At 36.8% G+C, this 10,177-nt stretch overlaps 1 protein-coding gene across 2 annotated transcripts in view; it reads left to right on the top strand.

Moving 5' to 3' along the window:
- The window catches only part of LOC107708931 (phosphatidylcholine:ceramide cholinephosphotransferase 1-like), a 30,484-nt gene that overhangs the window by 1,977 nt on the left and 18,330 nt on the right, over positions 1-10,177 (top strand). Inside the window, exon 1 of one of the 2 annotated variants that reach the window (XM_016513298.1) lies at positions 1,336-1,490. The exons of the other annotated variant lie outside the window; for it this stretch is intronic. The gene's annotated coding sequence lies outside the window, so the exon portion shown is untranslated. Of the gene's footprint in view, positions 1-1,335; positions 1,491-10,177 lie in introns of those variants that run through there. 2 annotated transcript variants of the gene reach the window in all.

The following is a 10,177-nucleotide window of genomic DNA, read 5'->3' as shown; positions in this document are numbered from 1 at the left end:
ATCACGTCTATCACGTCTATACTTTTAAGCCTCCTGCCATTGTTTACATCTGTTAAAAATCACGCATTTAAAAAAAAAAAAACTTTGCCACTGTTTGAGTGTTGTACGAAAAAGAATTTATTTATGTTCTGATTATTGTTGAGCTGCAGGTTTAGGCTCACTTAAGTGACTGCATTTAATTGAGAAGAATTTAATTATTTATTCTAATTATGTAGCCTGACATGTTTACTGTTCCAAGATGTTCTATATGTTTCTTAAAGGGGTCATATGATGCTGCTAGGGGAAAAAAAAGTAGTTTTTTTACCCAGACATTTAAAAATAGCATATTTTAGAGCTGTAATCGTGAAACCGTGATATTTTTTTTATCTAAGGTTATCATACCGTCAGAATCTCATACCGGCCCATGCCTACTAACGACTTGTTTCAGCTGTTCAGGGTCGATTCTTTATTTTGGGAGACAATAACTTTATTTATCGTACACTTTCAGCTTTACAACTTTGCAGATCGTTTACATTCACATATAGCTACATTACACACCGTATGAAAGGCAATATTGGAAATGGCATAGTAGGGGCACTTTAATATGAAGGAATTTTCTGTATTGATTTTTTTTTTTTAAGTTTGCACTTTATTGCATTGTTTTATAGTTAGCAGAAATGTGTTTTATAGTTAGCAGAAATGTCCGTAAAATAAATGGATAACTTGATTTCCTTGCAGAAAATTACTAGTACATTTTCTGTTATTTATTTATTTTACAGTGTAGTTCTGGACTGAACGTCACATTATTTACCTCTTGTATCTTACATAATATTGTTTATTTAGCTGCATGGCTGGAATATAAACCATATGCTTCAGGTAGAAAATGGTGTTTTTGGTTTTGTAGGTTGAAATAATGCTGCATTTGTCTAGATCAGGGGTGTCCAACCCTGCTACTGGAGAGCTACCATCCTGCAGATTTCAGCTCCAACCCCAATCAAACACACCTGAACCAGCTAATCAAGGTGTTCAGGGTTGCTTGATAATTACAGACAGGTGTGCTGGAGCAGGGTTGGAACTAAAGTCTGCAGGACCGTAGCTCTCCAGGAGCAGTGTTGGACACCCCTGGTCTAGATGGTTTCGGTGCAGGCGTTCTCAGATGACTAATGATTAAATGTAATTAGGATTAAGCAGGAGACATTTATTAGCTGGTGAGAAGACTGGAGCCTGTGGTGATCTCTGGATAATTGGATGTCTCTCAGGTGTGTGTGTGTGCGCGCGCTCGCTCTGGAAGTCACTGGAAACACAAGGTCTGCAGCTGGGCTTCAGTCCCAGAGGGCTAAACTAGAGACTTACAGAAATGTGAAAATCTGCTGTTTGCATGCTGTTGCGTGTCTTCTCTGCAGAAAGTTATTCAACTTCGCATAAAGCTTTTTCATGTTGTATACAAACTCAGTTCATGTGAAGTGGACAGAGTGGCATTCGAGACAAAATGATCTAACCTCAAATTTACAGTAAGTCTAAATGGTTATGAATGATCCTTATCAAAAATGGTTTAGCAGTATCTATTAATGAAGATGCACTCTGTGGCTCCTGACCTCAGGCTCACATGCTTATTTTTTTCTTGTGTGGTCTCTCTGTGGTTGTTGACACTCATATAACCAAGAGCTCTAGGCTGTTTATGGAAAATATGAGACATGCGCACTGTGTGGAGACACATGCTCCTAATATAGACTTTTACTGTGGAAAGTATAGTGCTGTCAAATGGCTGTGGATAGTTTGCCGCTGACACACTCCAGTTAAAGTTTGAGATGCATGTGTGGTGCAGAATTCCATTTATTCACTGTAAAAAGGGAATTTTCAAAGTAAATGAAATGGATTATTGGAGTATGTTTTACAATATATATATATACACACACTATTTCAGTCATTCTATTTAAGAATGCCATTAATTCAGTGTTTCTTTGTAATTGTTTGGGAAATTTACTAGCAATTTATGAGTGAAAGTTGTTTCTTAGCTTTTTTTCAAGCAAATCCTACTTAAATTTTTCTTCATTGTGCATATTAGCTAGGGGTGGACCGATACCATTTTTCCAAAACCAATCCAATTCCAGGAGTATCAGCCGATACCAATTAGGCTTGCCGCGATAGACGGTGCTGACTGTGATACCGGTGTTAAGCCGCAACACTCCACTTAGTGATTCTGAGTCTTGATTCTTTTAGTACTTCGAAAGAAGCCCCATATAAAGATGTGTTGTTTAGTTATTGTGTGGAAGTGTTGTCTGTTGTCTACAGTGACGCTGTAGATTCAGTAGAAAAGTGGTACAGAAACAATATCGGCAAAATAAAATGGAATGCCATGAAAAAAACATTTTCAGTATTTTTTTTTTCAATATTATTAAAAAGACAATAGTTTCATGGTGTAACAAAGTTCGTAGTTCGGGAAGGAGGCGGGAACCGGCGAACATTTACGGCTCTCGGCCCCGCCCCTCTCGTCACATACCCCCATCGCCCCTCGCAGGCTGGGGGGTACTCATGAGACTGCGCTCTACTCCCCCCTCCCCCCTCTGGGGGAGCCTCCATGGCGGCAGACTGCTCCACCATACTCGATGGCACCGAGGACTCACCACAGCGGCGAGGGATCTTTGGCAGCGTGTCCCTCCTTCCTTCCGGGTTTCGGCACCAATGTAACAACGTTCGTAGTTCGGGAAGAAGGAGGCGGGAACCGGCGAACATTTAAACAAAACTTTAATAATAAAATAAACACAAAATAGCGCGACAGCCCCTCGCGGACGACTGTTGCGCACAGACAGAACCAAAACACAAAATAAAGTCCAGGCCTGGTCCTCTCTCGTCCAACACTGTCGTCACTCCTCCTTTTATTTTTCCGGAGCTCCTCCGTGGGGCTCGAGACCGGTGAGTGGCGCAGGTGTCGCGCATTAGCATTTACCCCACCGGCCTCGCTCCATTCCCACGGCTCTCGGCCCCGCCCCTCTCGTCACACATGGATTTCAATAGAATTAGAATATTTAAAGGTGAAGTGCATAAGGTCTGTTTCAGACTGCACACATAAGCAGTGCAACATCAAGAACACACAGAGCTTTCAATCAATTAGTATTTTATTCTTGCTTCATAAAAGCCTATATTGCAAAGTATTGTGTTAAAGGGGTCATGAACTGCCTTTTTTATTATTTTGTACTGTTCTCTGAGGTCCACTTATAATACTATCAAGATTTTTACATAAAAAAAACATCATAATTTAGAAGTAATAGGCTATTTTCTGTCCTGTTTTGGCCCCCCTCATCGGAACGCTCTGTTTGAATAGGTGTGGCGGATTGTAGACTTGAAAGTAAACGCCCACCGCTATGATTGGCTAACAATTTTGAATATTGCAAGTTCTAAAGGACAGCTGTGTGCCCACCAATGTAAACGTCTGCATGTATGTTTGACAGCCTACATCCTTCATAGATGAACTCTGCAGTGATTTAGATCAAAAACGCATAAATACTCAGTACATGTCAAATAATCTGTAATAACAGACAAAGCAATATTGACCACGTAATAAAAACAGTTACTCACACTTGTGTGGTGCGACATCACTGTTGGACCCAATATAGTCAGCACAGCATCGTCTTTTAATTTCAATCTTTCTGAAAATCCTGCATTGAATTGTGCCTTAGTTTGTAAACTAATCCGCGGTAAAATGAAGTGAACAAATGACCAAGTTCTTACTGATGCGGTCTGGAACTTCATTAAAAATAAAATTAATCCACTCTTTCCTACTGTTGGGTTCAGAAGAAAGGCAATGCATAGACTGTTTTTCCACAATTTGGCACAGTGTCTTATCTGCGGAGCCATTTTTATCGTTTGGTTTCTGTGTAGATCTGTGTTTGCCTCTCTCGTTATTTGCACTACATGCACAAATCAGTGGGCGGGGCTAAGCAGGCAGTGATGTAGAAGCAGGCGTTGATCTTCTTCTGCAGAGGCGGGGTTTAGCCACACTATTACATCATAAAGTGTCACATTCCACAACCTGTCGTTTTGGCAGACTGGCTTCAATATAAGCAGTTTTTAGACTAACGAGGACGTTTTGAGTTCTGAAACTTACAGGATGTTTTTATAGTACAAAGACCTCTTACATGTCAAAAAATCAAGGGAATTTTGATTTCGCAGTTCATGACCCCTTTAATGAATAGATTTATAAAGCATTTTGAACAGCATGCAACGTGGCAAAATAGACTCAACCTTAAACTACAATTGGGCGATAAACGTTTTTTCAGGCAGGATCGCAATATTATCATGGTTCTTTGTCGTTATAGTTTTTAAGACTATTTTTTGAGTTGCTGATCAGTAAAGCATATTTAAGAAAAAATACAGAAAGGTACCAAAAGATAAATGGAAAAAAGAATGACAAACCATTTAGGCTCTGGTGAGTGATATGACCAAAATATTATTTCACAAAAATATACAATACAGTAATTTTTGTTATGATCAAAGAGTTAAATTAAAAACAGCAGGACAAATGCAATAAAATCAAAGATACAAATGAGGATTCTCAAAAAAATAAATAAATGAAAACAAATCAAGTAATTGATCTATATCCTGTGGTTGTATATGACTCTTATTCTTGAGGCAGTCATGTGATGAAGCTCTCAATGTTGGAAAGGCCAGAAACTGGCTCTCCCCAAAGACTCTTATCGAGTGAATGAGGTCCAGTCTTGAAACCTTAAACCAGCACTGAAGGACCAGACAATGGAAAATCTATCTTGTTCACATTAAGATTGGAACAGAAAAACATTAATAGACATTGATAGACATAAATAGCTTATAATTGCCCATGCACATTTTACTTTTACGTTCGAATTAGCAGCAGTTCGGCGTCAATTGCTTGAATGGAGAACAACAAAACGGTACTAACTCACTTATATTAGCCTAAACATAGAACTTTTGTTATCAAACCGAATAGAAATCCACCATGCTATAGGCCTAATATAAAATAAATAACTTACACAAAGTTTAAATATATATATATATATAAAATAAATAAATAGGAAACAGAACTTTTATTAGCAAAACGAATAAGAAAGCTTGGAGGCACGGCATAAACCTTGATGTAAAATAAAATAAATAAATTACTTAAAGTTTAAATACAGTAAAAATCAGCAAACACTGTGGAACCAAATAAATAAGAAACAAATGTTAAAAACACGGTGGAATCGAATAAATAAGAAACAAATATAAAAAATAAAAAAAAAGTACAAAATCACCATAGATAAACGGCAAAAGTCAACAGCCTTTTCAAAAACAAAATATTGCCAAACAGGCGCTTTTGCATTTCGGTTCGAAACTAAATCTTAATCTTTAATTGTCTGTTCTCTAACTGAAGTAAATAATTTTTATTACTATGAAAAAATCAAAATGACGGTGGGGGCCGGTGTCGCGGTGGTCAAGTGACGTAACCGGTGTTGCGGCTAAACACCGGTAACACCGTCAACACCGACTATCGCAGCAAGCCTAATAGACATTGCAGTTTCCTCCGTATTCTTTTTTTAAATGTATTACATTTTCAGTGCATAGTAATTGCCCAAATCAAACACAGAATCCAAGCATCCTTGCTTTTGCTTTAGAAAGCGTACGTTCGTAGTTACATGTAGTAACAAGTGTGTGTGTATTACTCGTATCAACAAGTGCAATTCTAATTGCTCTGTTTCACCTTGCAAAGTCAAGCATGCAGAAAAATTTATCTGTATAAAGCAGCGTCTCCCACTTTGATATCTGACTTTTTGAACTGCTCGAATTAAGGTGTTTCCCAGTTTGTGCTCGTGTTTGTTGGTGTGAACTCAAGACGTGCTGGTAATGCTAATTCAGTTTCAGCTTGTGGAATGTGTGTGTTGAGGAGTTTCAGAGAAGACAGAGAGTGATTCAGAGACTCAATGGGTCTATTGTGGTCTGTCCTTCCACATCAGCAGTGCTGCGGACCGTCTTATTCTGACTTGTAGTTTTAGAGTTGAACATTTAATTAACCTTTCACATCCCAGTTTTTGGGTTGAGTGATCATAGCAAAACAACACAATACAGCCTTTTCATATATGCGTGTATATGTATATGTAAGTATGCACCCATATAACAATGATGATCAGTAATATTTACCTAAATGCCTACATATATTTTTAGATTTTTATTGTTATGATTATTATTGCTTTATTGCGGGATGGAAGAAAAGATGAAATTTTTTTTTAAATTATTTTATTTGTATTTTTGAATGTTTTATTTTGATTTGTTGTATTATTGATGTATTATTATTATTATTATTTTAATTTTATGATTTAATTATTAGATTTTCATCAGCTTACTGACCAACCCCCTGCAGTATCCTCTTGAACCCCACTTTGGCAAACCCTGGTTTAAAGGATAGAAATCAATATTTTTTCCTTAAATCATTGTAGGGAACAGGAACGTCCCTCTAATTGAAATCACATTAGCCTGACCGCACACTACACACTTTTGATAAGCCCTCTGGGCTAACTGAGAGGAAATCTGATCTACAGGAATAGGATCATGTGGCGTAACTAGTATCTTGACATTGGGAATGGAGGGTTTTCCTAGAGTTTGGATTTTGAGCTGGTTCTTTTGGCATTTTAGCAGCTGTTGGAAAGGCATGGCTCATGCCTGGCCCAGGAACTTGAAGAATGTTAATGCCACAGAATGAACATTTTAAATGTAGTGCAACTGTGAAATTACACGTTGTATGTCTGAGAAAAAAAATCGAATATATGTTTGAATGGGCCTGGTGATGATTCCAGTGGTTTGCATTTCTGTGAGACTCTCGTGTGCTCCGTGGGACCTGATGCAGCTGAGTGTGGCGTAGGACAGCTGAGTACGGGATGGAAGATATGTGCGCAGGAAGCGGGAGAAAGTATCTAAAAAATAAAATAAGTTACTTAAATAGATTTTATGTTTTAAGGTTACAGTTATGTCCTCTGTTGTGCCAAAAAATAAACAGTTTACAGTAGTTATGTGTGAAAATGACAAAATTATATCTTGATATTTTCTGGAATTTTGTCAATAACGATAATTAGACAATATTTTGCTGAGCGTGATATTGTGCTGGTACTTTGACCGGTTTAGGACTGCCGTGGACAGCTGACCCCCAAAGCTTTTGATGTTCTTCATATTCTGTGCAGTGGTTAGTTTGCAGGACTAACAGAAATGAACTTTTCCAATATGTTTAAATAGACTTTTATCTTTTATGGGCCTTTTTACCTTTATAAACCCTATTTTTTCTAACCTAATTAAATGCATGCATTATCTTTTGTGTCAAATTCTTAAATTTAATCAGTAAATTCAAATAGTAACACACTATAGGGCTGTCACCAATCAATGGAATCAGTATCAACAAAATTTGTGTTTGCAATGCAGAGATGGCATAGAATCTGCATCTGAAGTTGCATTTAGATGCATTTACACACTGTTTAATGCAGGACATGAATGCATTTAACCTTAATTATTTAACCTGCATTTAACCTGCATTTAACCATTTAATATAATTGGTAATATCAAATTGCATATAGTTTAAACATCAATTACTATATTATCATAGACAATATATATCGCACACCCCCCTAGTTTATAGTTGCAGGGTTTGATATTCTTCAGTTTCTCGGTTGGATACAACAACCAGTGTTAATTTAATTGGCAGAATTTTCGCCATAGTTTTTGTCAACAATTTTTTTTTCACCAATTTAAACGAGACCATAACTAAATGAAAACTAGCTTTGAATTAGGGTTGTGCGATGTCTACCAAATTGGCATCGGACGATGTCTACAGTGAAACATCGTGATGGACGATGACATCAGGGGGCGGGGTTAGGGGGTGTGCCCGAATCGTGAATCCGTTTGCAGAAAGGCACGGAAAACAAATAAAGCGTTCTACGGAGCCACTAAAGGGACATGGTTAGCCTCTTGCTAGAGGTAAACTGTTACGTTACAGTACATGAACGTTCACTTATCACATACACGGAGTAAGGAGAGATGACTGATAGGACAATGGCGAATGATTTGCAGATACTGAGCACCACTGACAAATATCTAATCTTGTAAAATGTGTGGTAGGTACTGCTGTCTGCTTTGGCAAGTATTCATGTAAACACAGTCGGTTTTGTCTTAAAGGGTTAGTTCACCCAAAAATTTAAATTCTGTCATTAATTACTCACCCTCGTGTTGTTCGAAACTTGTAAGACCTTCGTTCATCTTCGGAACACAATTTAAGATAGTTTTGATGAAATATGAGGGCTCTCTGAGACCTCCCATAGACAGCAAGGTAACTACCACGTTCAAGGTCCAGAAAATTACCAAGATGATCGACAAAGTAGTCCGTGTGACATCAGTGGTTCAACTGTAAAGTTACGAAGCTACGAGAATACTTTTTTGCACAAAGAAAACAAAAATAACGACTTTATTCCACATTTTCGAAATAGTAATTACATGACTAATTAATGACAGAATTTTCATTTTTGGGTAAACTAACCCTTTAAATGAATGTAAACAGTTGGAAGAATATCGGATGCATATCTGTATGTGTATGTTAGATCCGTGTATTAGGTCTTAAAGTGACAGCAGACTAATATAACTCCTGCTGTCTGTGTCCTTAATGTTAATCAAACAACAAAAGAAGACAAGAAAATCACTCAGTACTCTTGACTTAATCACTTAATTAGCTTTAATAAGGGTTAATCTATATTTAATTTATACAAATAAATATGTCTGCTTGAAAGAATGAAAAATGTTGTATGCAAGTTATTATAAATAATTCATATATTACGACTGGTCTTTTATTTAAAAAAATACCGTTTTTGTTTCTTTATAAGATGTAATTTAATTTATTTAATTTAATTATGACTATTAAATGACAATTTAATTTAATTACCTAGTAAAGAAATTTAAGAAACAAGATGCAAACAAATATTTTAAACAAAAATAATTTATTCAATCATTTAAGCTCCATGTCATTCCAAACCTCCACACACACATACACACACACACACACACACACACACACAAACAAAACAAGATCATTAATTCAAGAATGATTTTAGAACCGTTTTGTGAACTCAATCGACTGTCTAATGGAATTAAGGCATGAGGATTAGTAAATGATGATGGAATTAAAATTTTGGATGAACTTTGAATGTTTAATGTTGCGTGTCCTTTAATGTCTCCGACAGTTACATTGGGATAGAGAACTAAAAACTTAGACAGTTGTTTAATTGCTGAAATATGATATGTAATTTTTTGTGTCATGTTATGCCCTTTGTGTGGCCACAGCTGCAGTTATCATAACAGTAAATCTCATTTTTATGTTTTAAACTCAGTGGGCCATTCAAAACACTTCTGACCCCATTCTTGTACAAATCTAGATAAAGCAGGTGAAAATAGCTGACACACAATACCGGTGGGCGTTAGAGAGATGGCACTTTTGTTCAGCCTCACACCTTCTGTTTGCTTTGCACAGGAGAAACTGCTCAGTAACTTAAAACCACCTTGGTTAACAAAGGCTGTCTGAATTCTATAGATGGGTTAAAGAAATCATCTGATCTACAGGCTTGCATTGTTATTAGGTTCCTTTTACCGAAAGTTTCAGCTTGAATGTTATCTTAAGGAAAGTGTAATGTGTGTGCCATGCTCAAATAAGTACCTAGCACTGTTTCTAAAATAAAGTCAGCAGTAGTTATAGCAACTGCTTTGCAAACACATGGTATGAGTAAGTTCCGATGAAACTTCACTTATTCATTGCTGCTGATGAGTGTATTGTTGTAATGAGTAACCAAGTAACTGGATTACGTAGTGAAGCAACTTCCTAAACTTACATGTGGTACTTTATCTATGCACAATCAGCTTGTAACACTCCAAAGAGAAAGGAAAACTTGAAATCGCATCATATGACCCCTTTAATTATCATCATTAAGTGAATTAATTGGTGGGGTAACTTAGGAAAAGCAGTCAAGAAGTGTGTGAACTCCTTCAATACTGTTTAAAAAGCATCCCAGGATGCACCTTGTGAAGTTGGTTGAGTGAACAGTGTGGCGATGTCTGGTTAAACATTTGCCAATACATGATTCTTATATGTTGATATATTTTACATCATAGTTTTTTGTGACATTAGTTATTCTGTTTTTTAATAGTAAGTATAACAGGAGATCTT

This window comes from Sinocyclocheilus rhinocerous, unplaced genomic scaffold (assembly GCF_001515625.1).
Source record: "Sinocyclocheilus rhinocerous isolate Xijiao unplaced genomic scaffold, SAMN03320098_v1.1 scaffold24, whole genome shotgun sequence".
Taxonomy (NCBI): Eukaryota; Metazoa; Chordata; class Actinopteri; order Cypriniformes; family Cyprinidae; genus Sinocyclocheilus; species Sinocyclocheilus rhinocerous.
The sequence above is the reverse complement of the archived record's forward strand: the minus strand, read 5'-3'. Positions and strand labels throughout refer to the sequence as shown.